The sequence below is a fragment of the Carassius gibelio genome, chromosome A5 (assembly GCF_023724105.1).
Source record: "Carassius gibelio isolate Cgi1373 ecotype wild population from Czech Republic chromosome A5, carGib1.2-hapl.c, whole genome shotgun sequence".
NCBI lineage: Eukaryota > Metazoa > Chordata > Actinopteri > Cypriniformes > Cyprinidae > Carassius > Carassius gibelio.
Window position 1 is genome coordinate 8311541 of NC_068375.1, and position 21231 is coordinate 8332771.

At 37.9% G+C, this 21231-nt stretch overlaps 1 protein-coding gene across 2 annotated transcripts in view; it reads left to right on the top strand.

Annotated features, from left to right (window-relative positions):
* flrt1a (fibronectin leucine rich transmembrane protein 1a) overlaps positions 1-21231 on the top strand; it is a 51974-nt gene that overhangs the window by 16792 nt on the left and 13951 nt on the right. Inside the window, exon 2 of one of the 2 annotated variants that reach the window (XM_052591581.1) lies at positions 1511-2119. The exons of the other annotated variant lie outside the window; for it this stretch is intronic. The gene's annotated coding sequence lies outside the window, so the exon portion shown is untranslated. The remainder of the gene's footprint in view (positions 1-1510; positions 2120-21231) is intronic. 2 annotated transcript variants of the gene reach the window in all.

Genomic DNA, 21231 nt, shown 5'->3' on the forward strand with positions numbered 1-21231 from the left:
TCTCAGAACATATATAATATAATGTGTATCACACAGAGTCTAGTGTCTACATACAGAGGGAAAACATGGCGTAGAATTTACTTTGAAACAGTTCTCACACAGAGATCCTGTGATTCTTTAAAATGCTGTCAGCTGTACAAATAAAATATATGTATTTACATTTTCTGAGAGGAGTACCTTCTTTGTTTTAAAATGTTATCTTTGTCTATCGAAAACACATGCATGAATGAGAAAATAAAGTGTCGGACTTGACTGATGTTAAAAGAGTTAATAGGTGTAGCTCATTAATATTTTTGTCCGATTCAAATAGATCATATATTATTTTGATTTAGGAAACATGCTAAGATCACATACTTGGGTTACAGGTTTTGCTTTGAAATATGCGTTTAGTGTCAGAATGTCTGTTTTATCTGTAATATCTGTTATCCAACTGTATTTTGACCCCCTGGGTTTAATATTGGTTCATCCAATCGTTCAGATTCTACCTAACCTAAAATCTCTATGACCAGAGGCCCATCAAAATGTGATGACATCAGCTCATCAGCTTACAGAGTTATGGAAGGTGGATGGGGCCAAACGTTGGCCATGACAACACGCTATGTTCGTCCATGTTAATGCAGTTTTTAACAGGTTTCTTTTGTATGTGTAGACACACACATTCTGGCTGTGTTAAGGCATTCAGTCAGTCTTCACCGCATTCCTTTCGTACATGTAAAGATAATGAATCTGAACCTGTTTCTGCACATTCTGGCCATATTCGAATGCGTAATACTTTTTAAAGTAGATTTAGCTCTAGATTTACCCACATGTTAATGATTTCTTTAGTTTTTTGCACATTGCTTTACTGATATCTGCTGTTCTAGAGTAAATTAATTAATGTTACAATGTAAATTTAGACTTTTTAGACCATGAGAAAGAACGTTGAACTAAACACACAATTCAGTTTGAAGACTTTTGGTTCCTGTTGCATCCTGAGCATCAAGTCTCCATTATTTCAATTTTCAACCGCTGGCTGCCAATACAACATACTGCACCTTTAACTGATTAATGATGAACTGTGACATATAAAATACATTTAAGGTATGGAAACCCAAATAAGCTACAGTTCTGACTCCACTAGAGTGTATCTATAACACACCCTCTTGAGGTGACAGGAGAAATTCGAAGATAGTTTTTCTTTGCTGGTAAACAGAACTCACACCAGGATCAGTGACATCTGGATTCAGATGGTTTCTAGACCGTGGTCAAGGTATGGTCATGGTGGTGTAGTTTCTCCTTGGTCAAGCTGGTTAGAACACCTGATTTTACCTGCAAGGTTTTACTACCCTGGTTTCTTCAAATCCATTTACTCTTTATCCAAGTTCTTTAACAACTGACCCATTTCCTTTCATAGGAAACACCAGCAGGGCTATACTGTCAGTGTGATGTATCTTTGAAGCGGCCATCACTGAAAACTAGCGACGCTAGCTTATAGCTGATAATTAAATATTCCCTTTTGTTTTGTCTACAGAGCAACCTCCCTTTGGAATGAACAAAAAATGATGAATGTGCTTTTTCCCTGATTGGTCCAGCAAAACAGAAAAGACTCCACTCCACTTAGCGAGGACATCTGAGAACAGAACTGAACAATGACAGTGAACAATGGCACATAATTACAAATAACTCTGTTTTGTGGCTTCTCATTCTGTGTGAGGAACAGAAGTCAGATATTTTGCAAGCTTGCATGCCATGAAAGAGGATTTGAAATACTGGCTTGTGACCGAAGTGGCTCGTTGGAATTCATGAGGAATGTGGATCAGATATCTTATAGCTTTTCGATTCTGAGGGCCATTTTATTGACTTTTAATTTTTTGCCAATTAAAATTTTTCAAGCACTTCCTGGCACATCTTTTGACTGATTGGAGCCTCCCTACGAATCTCAATGTTCCTGAACATTCTGCATGGATAAATCCGCTCAGGATGAACAGCGTTGCATCTCACTGATTCTCAGACTCAACCCAATGAGAAGTGGAGTCAACAGCAGGACAGAGATCCAGTCAGTCAATGTGGAGTCCATTATCCTTCACTGCCAGGTCTCCCTCAGAGCTGAAACAGCACCTACTCAGCTTTGGTGTCAGAAGTAAGAGCTCTCTCTGTTATCTGTTTCTATCCCACTCTTTCTGGCTAGCTTATCCTGATCTTGCTATTGACAGACCTGATGTCCAAGTCAAACTTACAATGGCACGTTAGTCTTTGTTGTCCTGTTTTCAGATTACTCTGGCACCACCAGAATTGTCAGTTGATTTAGACAGTGTGTGGTTATTGTCCATATTAAATAAGAAGTTATTGATGAATTTGCATGTCTAAATAGAACAAATAAACAGCATTTTCAGGCATCATAGGAATGTGAAACAAAGATTATTCCAAAATGTAGGCTTCCTTCTAAGATACCTTGTTTCTGGCCAAATTATAATGCAGCATTGCACGAATTCTCCAAGATAATTATCCAGTGAAATCAAGATGAGAAGTCGAGGCAGAAGATATATACTTATACTGTATGTATACTGTATGTATACCCAGTTTAAGTCAAGAAGTCTTTGGGCATTATTATACACCCGGTGCAATGCGACGCAAGACACAGCGCAAGTGTGTTTGCTAGTTTCAGTCCGGCCCTATTCACAATTTCCCATCTAGCGCCACATCATTTAATTAGCATTTGCGCCCATTTGTGCGCCTATGGGCATGCTGGTCTAAAAAAGAGGTGTGTTCAGACTAATTGCTATTTTAAGGAGCTGAAACTAGACTGAGCCATAGACCAACTCAAACCTGGTCTAAAGTCTGAAGTCAATGGTGCAATATGCTTTTGTTATTTAAAGAGCGCGTTGGTAGTAAATGCGCCTCTGGACGGTCCACAGTGCGCGATGACTTTGGTTATTACACAAAGGGATGCGCATCACACAAACATTACAAATATTAAAAACAAAAGGATTATAGTATAAAAGAATATTATTGTGTAGGCTACATAAATATTAAAATGTAATGATGGATAGTCATTACATGTATTAGAATAAGGCTACCTATTTGCAACTCAGCCTATTACTACTTATAATGATAAATGAAATTGGCCAATTAATTGAACAATCGTGCCAATACACACATATATGCTAACTGACTCGCGCAGAGCTTTGGTGGATTCCTGCTTGTCCCGTAGATGATCTGCTCGCGCGCTTTAACATTGCACACGAGCAGATCGGTTTCTTCGCTAGAGAAACGTGCAGCTTTTCCACCAACAAATTCCGCCATGTAAATCTCGCTCTTAAAGCAAATGGGAGATGACACTATGGTTGGTTTATTGAACGTTCTGCCCATTACTCATTAAGAGAATAGGGACAACCCATTCCAGAAATGCGCCCAGGCGCAAGGACCGTTTTTTTGGACCGTGGATTTGGACACGCCCTGAGTGCACCTACAAAGTGCAAACTTTACACTTTTTGTTTAGATCGTTAAAATAGGGCCCTTTATGTGTAGAGTTTTCATATGGGTTTCATAAGGGTGTTCCAGTTTCCCCTTAATCCATAAACATCCCAGACAGGTAAATTGGAGACAGTAAATAAAGTATTGCATAAAATTAGGTAGGCTATGGGTGTCGATGTTTGTGTGTGTTAGCCCTGTGAGGAAGGGATTCATCCAGAGTGAATCCATGCCTGAGATGATGGGATAGACTGCCACCCTACACAGGACAAGTGCTTTGATGGATGGAGGAATATTTAATATACAATTTTGTATAAATGTCAATAAGTCCCCATTAAATCTGAATTCAAACATATTTGTGCAAATACAAAATGAGAAAAGTGAAAGAACATGAATGTTAAGTATCAGATGCTGGTCTCAATATTTTCAAACTCATTGGAAAAACTTTCCCGTGGAGACATTTTGTCAAAATTATATTATGTTGTACTTCTTACACTTTTTGAACACCTTCAGGTTCAAATTGCATGGCACTAAAATAGTTCAGATGAGTGTGAATCTGGCAACGTTTTGTCATGTTGGTTGCTGTGTATATTTTGGCAGTTTAGAAATGAAATGTCCATTTTAGCTTGCTCTTTTATCATGACTCTAGTTTAATTCCGTTGCACTCGAGATATCAAGCAAGTTTACAACTTCTGAAAAAGCCATACATATGGAGCTGGTTATGTGATGCAAACATCAAAATGTATTAGTTTTTTTTTTTTTTTAACCAGAGTGAATTATATGCATAACAATTCGTTTTAAAAATTTGAATAATTGTTATTTAATGCATCAAAAAAGCGCCACTTTTCGTCACTTTTAATATATGACCGACAAACTCTGCTTGATATTAAAAATATCATCAAAGAGCTACCTTATGATATACAGAGTGGTACACAGTTTGTTCCATCACTGATATCTATACCTGATTATTTGTGTCGCCCACTGTGCCTTTGCCAGGGAGGAAGTGCCGCAGGAGACGGGGAGGTTTCTCATCAAGTTAAAGTTTCTTCTGACGTCTAAATTCGGATCCATGTTTTGCATGGGCCTACACCCATATGAGGCACGTTATAACAGCTTCTTTGTGTGGCGCTCACTGAAACCAATAAACATGCGTTTATACTGATTGTGTCAGACCAGCCAGATTAACCTCAAGTGTTTCGATCACCTCATTCTAGATATTCGTTTGACATCAGCAAGCCTCTTTGATGCGTCATTGAGTATTTCACAAATAAAGATTGCCAAGTGCTGATCACTCACTGATTAAATTTTCATTATTCCTCCATTTCTTAAAATTCCCAATTTAGACCCAACAGTTTTGACAGCTCCTCGCCTCTTAAGTCCATCTCTGTACTCCGTGAGCTACCGAACAAACTGACCACCTCTGAAAACACTTAGAAATGGGTTTATTATGCTAACATTCAGTTTTCAAATATCCCAGCAAATTAATATTAATTTGAAGTCATAACATGATATTCTTAAAGTAATTTTGTGAATCTCTGTAAATTTGTGTGAAAAGGAATAAAAGGTGTTTTACTGCCTCTAGTGTTCCTTTCTGCAGTGATATGTACTTATTTGGTACATATTTCGCGACTTGGGAAAAAGTGCCCCGAGGTACGTATTTGCCATGAAACCAGGTTGGCTTTCTTAATGGAACCAAGATTTTTGAAGCTTTCCAACTGAGTTTAAGAAAATAACACGCTACAGAAACAGCACCGTCGGAGATGCTGTTAGATTTAAGTGCAGGGTTTGACAAAGTTGACCATGCTGTTCTCATCTCATGTTTGGAGTACTTTGCAGGCATTCTGGGAAATTCTCTTCAATGGTTTCACTCCTATTTTATAAAATCAAAGCTTCTCTTTTAATACTGGTAAATTTACCTCAGGTGCGGCTTCTTTTACATGAGGTGTACCTCAAGGCTCTATTCTTGGTCCAATATAATTCTCATTGTATATGCTTCTTCTGGGGTAAATTGTAAAGAAATGCAATATTTATTTTCATTGTTATGCAGACGATGCCCAAATTTATCTGTCCCTGGAATCTGATAAGAGGGGCTTGGATTCTCTGTTGGCCTGTCTGCTGTGAAGGCTTTGAAGAATTTGTGTCTGTTTTTTGATAGTTCTCTTAAATTTGACAAACAGACTAGTTCTGTGGTCAAAACCAAAAAATCTCTGTGTCCTAGGTAAGATAAAATAATTCATCACATTTTGAATTAGCACATGGATAACTTTATGACCTACTATCCAGTAAGTTCCTGAGGTCATCCAACCAGAGACTACTGAATGTTTCTCAGGCTAGGTTGAAACTGAGAGGTGATGCTTTCTCCATTGCTCCTTCAAAACTACCTGTTTTTATTAGAACTGCTCCTATGCTACATAATTCAAGGTGAAGCTCATAATAAATCTTCAGGTGCATCTCAATAAATTAGAATGTCATGGAAAAGTTCGTTTATTTCAGTTATTCAACTCAAATTGTGAAACTTGTGTATGTGAGCCAAAATCCTCACAATTAAAAGAACCAAAGACTTAAACTACTTCAGTCTGTGTGCACTGAATTTATTTAATACACAAGTTTCACAATTTGAGTTGAATTACTGAAATACACGAACTTTTCCATCACATTCTAATTTATTGAGATGCACCTGTATTTTCTTTGGCTTTTAGTTAATTTGTGTTGTTATTGATAGTATGTGAGTGTAATCTGTAATGTAGTATTTGGTTTTATTATTGAGCACCTTGGTCAACAATTGTTGTTTTTAATGGTGCTATATAAGTAAAAAGGTCTTTTTTATGCTTCACGTCTTTAAGTCCATACAGGGTGCTTTCATAGAACTATTGAAATTTGCAATACTGAAATGATATATAGCGGTGTATCTACCAGTTATTAGAGTATAAATAGACTCATATTCTCATAGTCTCAGTATTAATTAGTTATTGACTTGTAATTGCAAATGTTACTTATATTTTGAATATCTAAAGTGAATTTAATTAGTAATGTAATACAATTACAAAAACATTTCCTGGCAGTATTTAGCATGGAAATGAATGCGTAAAGTCAGTTTTGAAGTAAAAAAACAGACATTTGCTTCAAACAGAAAGAGCAGAAAGAGTGATGACAGACACAGAGAAACACCATCTGGAGTTACAAATGAGCCAATTGTTATAATAGGTTTATAAGTTGACTTAAAGGGGTCATGAACTGCATTTTGTATTATTTTATAATATTCTCTGAGGTTCACTTATAATGTTAGTGTGTTTTTACATAACTCTCTCTTCAAAAAACCTATATAATACTGTCCTGTGTAAAAATGAATTACACTACACAGTGTGTCGTGGTCTTGTAATGTCATCTGCACGGTTCTGTTGCTGGAGTAATCCTGTGTTTGCGTCTCTCCTCTATTACAAGCGTGTATCAGTGGGCGGGGCTAAGAGGCAGTGATGTAGAAGCAGGCATTGATCTTCTCCCGTGGAGGCGGGGCTTAGCCACACTATTACATCATAAAGTGGCACATTGCAAATCAAGCTGTTTTCTGAGCTTGGATTCAATAAAAGCAGTTGTTAAACTAACGAGAAAGTTTCGAGTTTTGAAATTTACAGGATGATTTTCTAGTACAATGGCCTGTTATATGTCAAAAGATCAAGGGAAATATGATTTCACAGTTCATGACCACCTTAAGTTTGGAGCTGTTCTAAGATGCATGTATGTAGAATATCATGATTCAGGAAACACTCATTTGCATTGTATTTTGATTTCACTAGAACTGATAGCGATCCACAGAACTGATAATAGATATGAGCGTATGTCTTCAGGCAGCCTGTGCTAGAGGACATCACCACTCTCGCTTTCTGTGACTGATAACAGATTGTGAGATTGCCTCTCATTATAACTCACATTTCTAAAATGAAAACCCTGCTCGACAACTGGAGATGTTTCTTCTGTATTAGAAACATCCTTGCTGCAGTCTATTTCATAAAGTGGTGGGGACAAAAACAACCATGTTTTTAATTTAATAGTGGTTTGCAGGAACTGACAAATTAAAAGAGAATGAAATGAAGCTGAAACTAAAGGCAAATGTTAAAATGTTATGGTTCAAATGCAGGCGTCGGTAGAAACGAGAAGCTGAAATTGAAAAAGAACGGTGAAAAATAGTGTCATGATGAGACAGAAGGGCATGAAAGCGGCGCAGAGAAATTGCGACTCAATCGCCTGCTTCTCTTCTCATGCAGCGCACGTTCAGAAAAGGAGAGCGAGAGATGACGGGGCGAGAGAGGGAGGGAGATGTGGCGAGGGGATTGAGATTGTTCGGCCTGGATTTAAACACACTGCCATCTTACAAAGAATGATGAATTGAATACAAATGCAGTTCTCCTGCTGAATAAATACACAGCTCACTGACTCAAGCAGACAAACGCACAAATTGAAAGGCGACATCCTCGTCAAAGCCTCACCCTTAAATCTACATCGAGAGACGACAACAACAGACTGCAAATGCAAATGTCACGCATAAAATCAGCTCTAAAGCGTTTCGTGCAGAAGCTAATGATGCAATGACACACCTGGCCAAGAAAGAGTCGCCAGCCAAATGTCTATTTGCCTTTGGTCTTCTGTAATGAAGAAAGCATGCATTCATATATAGTTAATGGCTATAGAGGTAAATACATGCAAATTAAAGCTGGCAGTTCTTTACCATCATAGTTGCCTTAATGGTTTTAATTAGCAAAACACTGACAGACGTTACGATATTAAATTTGGCGTTTATTACAAATGCTGTTGCTGGATTGATTAGAAAAGGGAGTATACACGCTTCCCAGAGAGTATACAGGCAGCATTCATCTTCACTTCACGGAAATAATAGCTTTACTAGCGTAAGTTTTAATAGCAATATTCATTCTAGCACATGTAAGAAAAATCTTGATTCAGTTTTCTCTCACTGTAATTTGGTCTAAATGAGAAACATAGAGGGTGGCGCTCAGTAAACGGACTGTTGTTGTCGTTTTTGTCAATTATAATTACAAACGTTTATGCTAAGATATGATTTCAGATTTGTGACTTTACATGTTGGACAAGTCTCTTTCTGGCCAAAAGGACAGTATGTTCCAAGCCAGAATAAGCTGCAATAGGACGTTTTGCGTTTTGTTTGTTTGTTTGTTTGTTTCGATCAAAGTGGGGAATTCAAGCTACTTTTTAAATGTAGCATATACTGAAGGATCCTTTCATTCAGTAAACAAGCTTTTAATAAAAGATACTTAAAAAATAAAAAAGAAAGAAGATAAGATTTGCTTAGAGGTTAATCTTCCATAGTTCCGAGGGTTTAATGGAGTTCTTAGCTTTGTTTTATGTAGCTATTAACTTTGTCTCAGAAAATCGAGATAGATCAGCAGAAACCTGCTCTGAAACATAAATGAGGAGAAACGAATGCCCTGGTCTTTCTCTAATGAGAAGCGTCTGTTTGATCTGCTTTAATTCACTCAAACTCACTGATGTTTGTAGAAGGAACAGCTGAGATGTGTACAATCTCATTTGTGTTGTTTCTTTTCTGCACCACAAGCCCTCATGTAAGAATAGTCTCACATCGTGTGGAAATAAAAGAAAACCAGTGCTAAAGGGGGAAAAATAATCAGCGGCATAATGAATTGTAGAAATGTGTCAGGAAGAGTCACAGGGACATGGAGGACGTTTACAAACGCTGGAGGTTTAATTGCATGCTTTAAACTTAGCACCCAAAGGCACACACTGAAGGACAAGCACATTTGTTTAAACTCTTATTCATCTAAAATATACATGCAGGCTGAAATTAGTCAAGCCCTGTTGCTGCCTCATTATTTATTAAAGGGCATTCCCTGGGATGTGATGTGTGCTCTGTTTAAGTTAGAAGCAGTGAACAGAGATATTGACATGCAGAGAGAGAGACGCCTAGCCTCTGGGAAACACACCTTAAGATGATGAATCAGACTTCTGCAGAGAGGAAAGACAGCAGAGAGGCGGGAAAACAGCACGCTGTGTAGATTAACTCAATCCTTTTCTCTTAGAAGTAAAAGAAGGAGAAAAGTAGTTCAACATTTACTGCACTGTAGTCTAAGGCTGCATCCTAAACCGAATAGTCTCTGAGTTCGTATGTCTTCTGAAGAGTAATTACATTGAGACTAAAGCAAGCTCAGTATATTATGAATGTGTGTGGTATGAATGAATGAACATCTGTCATGTTGTCATTGTCACGTGAACGACAGCGTTGTCCCTTGGAATGTTTTCCTGGGCGTTTTTACATTTGTTATGATTACCTTATTTAAGCGTTTCTGGTTTTGTTGTTGTTTTTATGTCAAATAATTCTTCTCAATCAGACACAATACAAACAAGAATAGATTATTATGAAGAAAAAACAACATCAACATGATCAAAAGCCAGCTTTACATTGCAAAGATGGAGAAGAAGATGTTTGTCATTGCATGTTAATTTGCATGGATCGTTTAATGCTGCTCAAAGGTGATGTACGTGTATAAACACAGACATAGTCCGTATAAACTATATAGTTTATAAAATAAAATAAATAAATAAATCAGGAATTCATTACCGGGCAGAATTGCAATATTATCTTTATTGTTGATTATTACTCTTGATATTGTAATAGTGATTATTAATGTTGATTAATAGAATAGATCTACATGCAAAATTTTAAAAAAGAAAGCAAAAAGATGAAAAAGTTTTTGTGTGGTGAAATGACTCAGAGTTAAGTCACAGACTTAAAAAACCTGAAAATGAATTATTTTATTGATTCTTATGCATTGTAGTCTTAGTATGACCAGAACATTTATTCAAACTGGGCACAAATTATAAAAGGACAGTGAGTTCTGCACTAGACTGATCTAAACGTAACACACATAGACACGTTCACATCACATCGCTCTCACATTCACCTTTAATCACCACGGCCATGATCCATTCAGTCTAACTGGGCAGGGGCAGGTTTTGCCCACTTATCTAGAATTTGGGAGACATTTTTCCCCCAAATCCCATTACTTTCTGACCCTGTGTCATATACTGCATACTATTTCAAATACAGTATTTATTTCTCACATAGGCCTTTGATTGTGAGCATAACCTAGGCAATAAAACTGCTGTAATCTTAAAAATAGGGTGACTTTATTTTGCTATTAGATTGATTATAAATCTGTTGTGCTCAGGACTTAAAAAGTTGAAAATAAAAATCAAATGCTGAATTGTATGAACTGTAAAGGAGCATTCACACTAATTATTCAGAGAACAATGTAATATTAAACCCCTTCTATTAAAGCCATGCATGAGTGTCATGAAGACCTATCGCAGCTCCTGACACATTACAAACACTGCCAACAGCTAGAAGATATGCATGTTATGAATGCAAAGCCTTTTTTAACGTTGATTTGATATTGTATTATAGGTTTTTTTAGTTAGGCACTGCATGGTTGATAAATTCTCAGGCAGATCCTCTCTTTAATAAAGAATGAAAAGCTAGCTCATATTACAGTTTTATTCCTGAGATGTTGCTCTCTTTTTTTGTTCAGAGGTTGCTTAAGACTTAAAAAATAAAAAATAGCTTACAGTAAGAGAACAGAACTGCGATGTGATCACATGCTCTTGGGAGAATATGATATATTCAAGTTTATAACGAGATCTCTTGGAGATCATGGCAAATCTGAGCACAGTTTGAGAATTCGTTGAGATCTCTTCTGTAGTTCTAAAGGAGATCCGTGTGAGACTCTCTCAGGAGGAAAGCATCTCTGTTTATTCTCATCAGCACCCACGATTGCTTGTGATGTTCTTACCTGTGGGTGTCCAAAATGGTCTTACTTCAGTGTATAGCAGAAACAGCAGAAAACCATTTTAATCAAATTGCTTAATATAGCAAGCATAAAAAAGAAAGACAAAAGAAAACAAAGACAGCACCAGCTTTATTTCATATTCAGTTATTCACATGTGAACGTTCTGTTCTCCTCCAGTTTCCCTCACATGCTTGTGTGGCCTTTTTGTTCGGTCCCCTGCCTTTTGATTGTGGAGACGAACACAGCTTCAGCGCTAATGCTTCCAGAATTTATTTTTAATCAGAGATTCTGTTGGGACAGACATTGAGCCAAATGAATGCGATGGCAACAGGGCTCCTTTAGCAGCCAACTGGGATCTCGAATATGTACTTATTTAACGTCACTCTTAAAAAGAGGCGGGAGGGAGAGAGGGATCTGAGCGCTTGATTGTCAGTAAAATGTAGCTCCGCTGACAGCAGACTGCTGACACAAGGAGAATATGAAAACCATTATTTCCCTCTTCCCCAGGTCTTGTTAGGATTTGTGGCTTGTGTGAAATGTGTCAGAGAATATACAGACGTTGGAGCCAAAATGTCTTTTTTTTTAAAGGTGAAGTCTGTATTTTTTGTGTGTGTATGTTAAAATACCTTCTCATATCCCACTTTACAGCAATAGATTTTTATTTATTTATTTTCAAAAATGTAAAATGTTTTACATTTTGGAATACTGTAAAAGAGTTTAAGAATAAACACTGTCTAGTGCAGGGACCTGCTTTACTTAAAACAGGCTTGGTTTGAACTATGTAAATGCCAATAAGAATGGCGATAAAATGAATGCATATTAATATATGCTAAATTCTGCCTTCTGTTGCAAAGTCTATAGAGAAATTTATTAAAAAGCAATTAATAGGTTTTCTTAACATATTTATTATCTTATCTGATGTACAGCCTGTCTAATAGATCCCATGTGAAAAGATTAAGCAATAACTATCTTATCCACTAGCTATTATCAAAGGTGTTCCTCAAGGCTCTGTGTTAGCTTCAACCTTGTTTTCAACTGATATTAATAGTATTCCCCAGGCTGTCTGTAGTAAGGAAACCCATATGCATCTATGTGCACAAGACACCATTATAGACTCTGTAGGATCATCATAGAACACAGTTTATTAAATGCACGGTTTTAAAGATTTAAACCTTGTCTTGATTAGCACAAAATAATGTGGTTTGCAAAGAACCAGTCATGTCCTAAAGACAGTTCTTGAATGGGTCAGAACTCAAAGTGGTAACGTCCTATACATTTCTTCAGATTTGACTTAATAGTGCCTTAACTTTCACTGATCATATAATTAATCCTTAGATGCAAGTTATATCTAGTAGATCTTGGCTTCTTATACATTTCTTATATATGTGACTGTGGTGATGTGGTATATACAAATGCACTCCAAGGTGTTCTATAGAGCAGTTAGAGGTGTTATATCACACAGCTATTAGACTGATTACTAAGGCTCCTTACAGAGCACATCACTGTGAGTTATATTACCTTTTAAATGGGACATAATTACATAAATGCTTTAGGCTTTGCTGCTTCACATGATTGGAACATGTAAAAAAAAAAAGTTACATTAGTTTGTAAATGTTTAACTATTCTCTTTGTGTGTGTGTTATGTTTTGATGAATTGTTTGAGATATGAATGTCTGTATGTCTTCCAGGATATTGATATTCTCCTGACAGGCTGTTGTTGTAAATAAGAATTCATTATTAAGTGACGTGCTTGGTTAAATTAAAGTTAATAATAAATTAATGGCAGGCCTAGATTAAAAACACAGAGGACCCTGGGGATGTGACAAGCCCAAGGGCCCCCTTCATAGGACCGTATCGTGGTGCCACAATTTCTTTTACGACATGAAGAATTAGTTTTGTTTGTTTGTTTCAAATCTCCAACACACAGAGTTGAGTGGGCATGAGTTTGAGCGTGCATAATGAATATTTCAGGCTACAGCATATTAAAAGCATAAATGCATTAACAACAGGTTTCATGAAACAGCAATAACTTTACATTGCCTTTAAATTGGAATAAATAAATAGTTTATAAATAACAGACAAAAAATTATAATAATAATGGTAGGTGTTTTTGAATATGCTGCAAATGCATTTGACAACACACATAATCAATCATACTGCAAGCTTTTAATTACTGAATGATAATTTTATGTAACATTTATTATAACTATTAATTCTTCAATCCAGAGTTATCAATCGTTTTAGTAAGATCATGACTCTTCATTAACATATTTTTTATGGTTTCTATAACAAAAACTAAATTATTAAGTAGCCTTATAATAAGTAGCCTAATAATAGTGTCATTAACAATAAATACCATAATTTACCATATTTCTACAGTGTCAGTAATGGCATGGTAAAAAGTGCTAGTGCTGTGTGGATTGCAATGCTTGTAATTACTGCTGCTTTCGAATAGTCGTGTTGCATTAACACACTATGGGGAACTCCAGTTTACTCTGATACTGAAACCTGATTTGTTTACGTTTGTGTAGCTGCACGAACCAATGGCGCTTCAGCCTGCCAAAAAGGGTGGAGCTGACAACTATATAAGGTGGCTCTGAGCCCCATTTTATCAGATTTTTTCTCCTTTAGTGACAAACATCATCTCCTTAATGGACACTGAAGCAAGATGCAAGAAGCTCAGCCTGCTGCTTGCCACCGTGAGAATAATAATAATTATAATTTCCTTACATTTATACAGCACTTCTCTGGGCACTCAAAACGCTTTTCATAGAAAAGAGGGAATCTTCTCAACCACCACCAGTGATGGTCAGAGCCCAATGAGTGAATATGGCCAGGATGCTAGGGATTCACCCCTAATCTCTTTCAAAGAACATCCTGGGATTTTTAATGACCACAGAGAGTCAGGACCTCAGTTTAACATCTCATCCGAAAGACGGTCCTTTTTTTTATCAGTATAGTGTCCCGTCACTACACTGGTGCATTAGGACCCACACAGACCACAGGGTGAGCAGCTCTCTAACACCTCTTCCAGCAGCAACCTAATTTTCCCAGGAGGTCTCCCATCCAGGTACTGACCAGACTCAACCCTGCTTAGCTTCATTGGGCAACCAGTCTTGGGCTCAGGGGCGTAGCAAGCTTTTCAAAAGTGTGGGGGATGGATGTGGTTTGTTTATAAACAATAAAAATGATGAACACATTGACAGAGGGGTACAAAATGCAGGGCTTAAAGTTCTCTGGCACTGTGCGGGATTTCCGGCTTGCAGCGTTTGGCTGGGAAAAAAATTATCCTACATTAAAAAAAAAGAAAAGAAAAAAAAAATCAGAAAAGGGGAGAAAAAAACGCAAAATCAGAAAATGAGAGAAAAAAACGTCCACACAAAGCTTTTTCTCTGGTGGTATAAATAATGTAACAATTTACTGTTTTTAAACATTAAAATAATATACACTTTAATTTCATAGTTCTTCAACAGGTATGCAAACAATATCCCAATAATAGCAATTAACATTAGTCTAAAAAACGAAATATAATACCGAAAAACACTCGACATGTCAACAAAACGATTAACAGAACATCTTCCCAAACACATATCAAGCTTATTTAAAAACCTCTAAAGCATAAACACTCATTCAAAGTACCTGGAAAAGGAAGATGTAAATAACCATAAGTTCCCGCCTCCTCAGCACGAGCTGACCTATAACACCCCAAGAGAGGCGGGACTTAAGGCAAAACAGCCAATCATCAGCCGATCACTCTCAAAGCCGGTGTCAAGTTTGAGAGGGAGGGGGAGGAGGCAGCCGCAGTGAGAGCAGACACAGAGTGGTCAGAGAAACGGAGGAGTGACTGTAGTAAGGCGTTTGTGCAAAACTGCGGGAAAACTGCAGAAAATGTGCAGGTGTCGAACCCTCTCACTGGGAAAAGTGTGGGTGTTAAAACCCCCACATCCCCCACGGGTGCGACGCCCCTGCTTGGGCTGCAGGGTGATATGGCAAGAAGAAACCCTAGATTGCTTGAAGCCTTCCCTTGCAGCTATCCAGCATCTATTAGAGTAAATATCCCAGTGATGTTGTTGCAAATGTGGAGCTGCGAGTGCAGATGGGCACAGTGAATGCAATGCCTGGGCCATCTTCAGTGATTCTCCCACTAGAGACTGGTGCCGTGGTTCCAGAAGTTCATATAAACTCACCAAGGCATGGCGTGTCTACTCCTCTAATTCTGCCACCCTCAGCTCTGTTGACAGTGCTCAAGTAAAAGTGAATGGCAAGTTCCCCCCTCGAGAATGCCTGGCAGATTTGCAAAGCGCTTAACTGAAGCTCCGAAGTTGTCACAGGTAATTTGCCACTTCTTGCGTAAGTGCTCCTGCCCTGTAGAATGAGGTTTCTCAGTCCAGTTTGCTTGCAATCAGCCTTGCTTCAGAAGGATTATTTTAACTTTGGTACAGGACAACAATGCTCACATTCATCAGTCTAAAGAGCAAACACTGCTTGCAAAAGAAGCAGTAGAAACAATTCCTCTTGTGAACATTGAGTTGGACTTTTACAGCCACTACTTCCATGTTCCCAAAAAAGATGGTGGGCTCAGGCCCATTCTCGATCTCAGTCATCTGAATTGCTCACTCATGAGATGGACTTTTTAAGAAGCTGACTTTGAAATGGATCTGCCCTGGGGACTGATTTATATTGGTGGATCTGAAAGACACTTACTTTTGCCCCATCACAGACCTATCTTGAGATTTGCATTCAAAGGAGTGGTCTATCAATAAACAGTCCTGCCATTCGGACTGTCTCTGACCCCACGCACTTTTACGAAGTGCGTAGACATGGCTCTGAGACAGATCTTGAATGACCTCAATGATCATCTGTTTTTAGCCACACATCTCATTGTCTCCCAACCTACGAGTAGTCTGTCTGGAGAAAGTCGTCGAAAATGAAATCAGGGCTCTCCAAAGGATGCTTGGCCTCATTTCAGCCGATTTCTATGTAATTCCTCTGGGCTTGCTTCACATGTGGCCCCTAAAGTATTGGCATCAAAGCCCACACTTAGACACTTAGCATCTGGGATGTTTTCATCTCAGGGAAGCCCACTGCTGCATCAGAGCCATGGACCCTTGAAAAACCCTTGGACTGTTTCAATCAAGTATCCCATTTAGACTGAACTTCGGAAGGAAGATGGACAGATGCCTCCGTCTTGGGTTGGGGAGCTCTGAGCAGACTCTGGCATTCGGCTCCTAGTTAAATCTGGAGCAATGCTTACACATTAACTGCCTCGAGATGATGGTGGATTTTCTAGCACTAAGTACCTCCTTTTTAGCTTTGAAGGAGCACCACGTACTGGTCCACTCAGACAATATGACAGTGGTAGCCTTTATGCCTTCCTCCCATGCTAACCTTTGAACAAGAGCTGCTGCATAAGGGCCACACCCCTTCAATACAATAAAGTGTATGTGTCAGCCATCATGGCCAATAATTCTCTCATAACTGTTCAGTCAATTGGCAGAAACAACCTGTTCGTAAAGTTTCTGAGGGGATCTCGGAGATCAAATCCACCTCATCCTCATACTGTGCCGACTTGGTACTCATCTATATTCCTCAGGACCTAGGGGCATCCCTTCAAACCACTCCAGTCAGCCCACTTGTGCCCCCTGACCAGTGGCGTAGCCAGGGGAGGGGCCATGGGGGCACTGGCCCCTCCTGAAAACTGATTGGCCCCCCAGTGTGCCCCCACCCTTCTACTTGTCTGTCACTCACAAATTAAAATCATAATCTTTCAGTTTAGTAAATAACTCATGATTGCGTCGCGCTTCTCAACGAGCACCAAGAATTAGCGAGCTGCTGTTTTCCAACGAAAAAAAGCACACGATAAGTTGATCTATTTTATATAGCTTATGTTTTTCGATTAGCGAGTTGTTGCAGTGCAAGAAGTGTTTGGTACTAACGTTAACGTCTTTCAGTGTTAGACCAGGTTCGATGACGATGTTATCTCCTAGAGCAGACCAAGATGCTTATCATTATATTTACTATGCTCCTCTGATGCTGAATGTAAAAGGGGTTTACTGCGTTACGATTTACTTATTTTTCGGCCGAACGCGCCGATATAGGCAACAACGCAATTTAAAGCAATGGTTTAAAAAAGTATAATTGCAATTCTAATAAAGTCATTATTGAATCATGCGACTTTTTTCACTTAAGTGAGGTGACGAAACAAATCGTATGATGTTTATCTAACGCTCCACACTTGAGACTTTTTTTTACAGTCTATGGGTGAGACACATGCAAAAACATCGTTTTTTTTACTGGTCATTTTTGAGATTTGGGGCTGTTTGTCTTCAATAACATGTCTTCTTTCAGACTTGTGGTGAAAAAAAGTCCAAAATACACATATAGCTCCGCGATTGTTGTCTAAAACTAATTGTATGTAATTTCTATAACTTGATGTTTACTTGCTATACAATATATTGTAGTTTTCTTGAATTTTGTGTCAAAGTAAGTCTCAAATTTGGCGTGTACTGTGTTTTCACAGAAGTTATTGATAAAACGTCATTTGATGACACCCAGAAACATTCTCAAATAAAAAAATCATACATAAATATTTAATGCATGATAAATAACTAATACTAAAATAACACTGGACTAATTAAGCTATTCTAAACTGTTTCTATCCACATATTTTACATGTTAAACCAAAGCTACCTTTTTGAACAAGTAGCTATCTAACAAAGTATGGATATATGATATTTTTAAATCAATATGCTCAAGATTAATTAGCCTTGACATAAGTAGATTTTGTTTATACATCCATTTAAATTTACTGCAACTGCTGCTATGCAAATTGAATGGGATGTGGATAATAAACAAAAACAATTTATTATATTAAATTTATATTATATTGATTCATTAATTGTGTATTTATTTCTATGAATTATTAATGTTATTCTGCATTTATATAAATAAGGCTATTATATATACACTCCTGAACAAAATCTTAAGACCATGGGATGCATCGCAAGTTTTACACATTTTGCACTAGTGGATCATAACCGGGTTGTAAGTGCTGCTTCAAAATGCCAAAAGAAAAAACAGGATCAAGAGACAAAAAATAGAGAGTAGGCAATTTATTGAAAACTGCATTTAAAGTCAAACAGGCTGTTCATCAGCTGATCAAAAATTTAAGACCATTGCCCAAAAATAAACTCACAACAAAACTAAAAGTGTCAAAAAAGGACTCAGTAGTGAGTAGCCCCACCGTTCTTGTTGATCACTTCAAACACTCGTTTCGGCATGCTTGATGCGACTGTTTCCAGGAGGGTGGTGGGAACGTTGGTCCATGTGGTGAAGATGGCTTCACGAAGGGCATCCACGGTCTGGAACTGACGTCCGTTTTTGTAAACTTCCCTTGCCATCCATCCCCAAATGTTCTCAATGGGATTTAGATCAGGGGAACACGCAGGATGGTCCAAAAGAGCAACGTTATTCTCCTGGAAGAAGTCCTTTGTCAGGCGGGCGTTGTGAATTGCAGCATTGTCCTGTTGAAAGACCCAGTCATTACCACACAGACGGGGCCCTCGGTCAAGAGGGATGCCCGCTGCAACAGATCCACATAGCCAGTCGCCGTTTGACGCCCCTGCACAACCTGAAGCTCCATTTTCCCATTGAAGGAAAAAGCACCCCAGATCATGATGGAGCCTCCTCCACTGTGCCGCGTAGAAAACATCTCAGGTGGGATCTCCTTGTCATGCCAGTAACGTTGGAAACCATCAGGACCATCCAGGTTAAATTTTTTCTCGTCAGAGAATAAAACTTTCTTCCACCTTTCAATGTCCCATGTTTGGTGCTCCCTTGCAAATTCCAAACGGGCAAGTTTGTGTCGTGGGAGGAGACGTGGCCTTTGAAGACGTTTTTTGTTCTTGAAGCCCTTCTCTAGCAGATGACGTCTTATGGTTATTGGGCTGCAGTCAGCATCAGTAAGGGCCTTAATTTGGGTCGAGGATCGACCTGTGTCTTCACGGACAACCCGTCGGATCCTGCGGCTCAGTGCAGGTGAAATCTTTTTGGGTCTACCACTTGATTTTTGTGCCATAACTCTCAGGATTTTTTAAGAAATGTAAAATGACTGTCTTACTGCGTCCAACCTCGGCAGCGATGGCGCGTTGTGTGAGACCTTGCTTGTGCAGCTCAACAATCCTGCCACATTCAAAAAGAGAAAGCCTTTTTGCCTTTGCCATCAGGAGATCTTGACAGTATGACTGCTTGAAAAACAATGACATGAAAGCCATATTTTTGTGCAGATTTGACCTTTTTATGGCTATGGTCTTAAACTTTTGATCAGCTGATGAACAGCCTGTTTGACCTTAAATGCAGTTTTCAATAAATTGCCTACTCTCTATTTTTTATCTCTTGCTCCTGTTTCTTCTTTTGGCATTTTGAAGCAGCACTTACAACCCGGTTATGATCCACTAGTGCGAAATGTGTAAAATTTGCAAGCATCCCCTGGTCTTAACATTTTGTTCAGGAGTGTATATTATATAAGGCTATTATAAATAAATTCTATTATTATTATTATTTGTGAGTTGTACACTATTCATACATTGGATTCTTTTATTTATTAGTTTTTCTTTCACTTTTGTAAAGTGAAAAGTTAATACAAATTGTATTTGATTGTTTTGATTTAGAGCAGTGAATAACTGCTATTAAAATATAATAGGGTATCACTGTTTATTACTGATTTTAAAGGTTACTGAACTCTTGAAATTATTTGGATATACAGTTCAAACAACACAAGATTGGCCCCTCTGTATTAATCGTGGCCCCTCTTGTGCCCCCCAGTTGAAAAAATCCTAGAATCGCCCCTGCCCCTGACGCTTAAGACCACCCTCCTTCTGGCTTTAGTGTCCGTCAAGCAAGTGGCTGACCTGAAAACACTGATAGGCAGTGCTTCATGTCTGGAGTCTGGTCCAGTTTTGGGTCTTTATGTGTCTCTATGAATTGTCGTTATCTGTTGTTGCTGTTGTGTGTAAATTTTTCTCTTTGTCTTCTACAGAAAAAAATAAAAATAAATCTCTGACCAACATAGCTTCCTGGTTATCAGTTATAAAAAACACACACCAATATGAATAATAATAAATAAAAAAAATTCAGCTAAACAATTACACTTTCAAAAATGGCACTTACAGACAGCACACAATTTGTGTTGAAAATGAGTCTAAAATACTAAAAAATAAGCCTAATCAGGGACAGTAAAGATCCATTTCCAAAATCACAAGCATAAAATAACATGTATACTCACAGTTGAAATGTAAATATTAAATAAATCTATAAAATATAAAAAGTATTTGTTAAATACAGTCTTAATCTCATATTTATTTTATTTTATTTTATTTTAATTTCATTATTTTGAGAACACTTTGCAATATGGTCAGTATACACATATCAACAGTATACTGTGAACAGCCTAGTTAAGATATAGAACTATATTACCTGGCAAATTAATAGTTTATTTTGATTTGGATAATTCATGGATACAATTACTTGTTTTTATTTAAAATAAAATAATTGAATCTTAACATATTCTAGCGTATTGCTGTTGCAGCTGAGGAGTCAGCATTAGGAAGCTTATTGTGTCTATCTGAAAAGGTTTCATTGTTTTACTTCACAAGTTTTTCACTGGCTTTTGTAAAAATAACTTGATAGTAGGTGTATGTCTAAATATTTGACTGGATGGCTGCCTGCCTGTGAACTGATGGATGGATGGATGAGGCAAATCTTTTAACGCTATTTGAACTCCCCATTGGGAGCTGGATAAAGAGACCTCTCATCCCCAAAACATCAATCCAGAGCACATCGACTTAACAGTGTCTCTCAGCCCTGTTCCTCCATCTCCCATCGCAGCTTTCATTCAACCTTTAATCACGCTGTTTCCTCAGTTACTTGTAAACGTCCATCATCTTTCCCA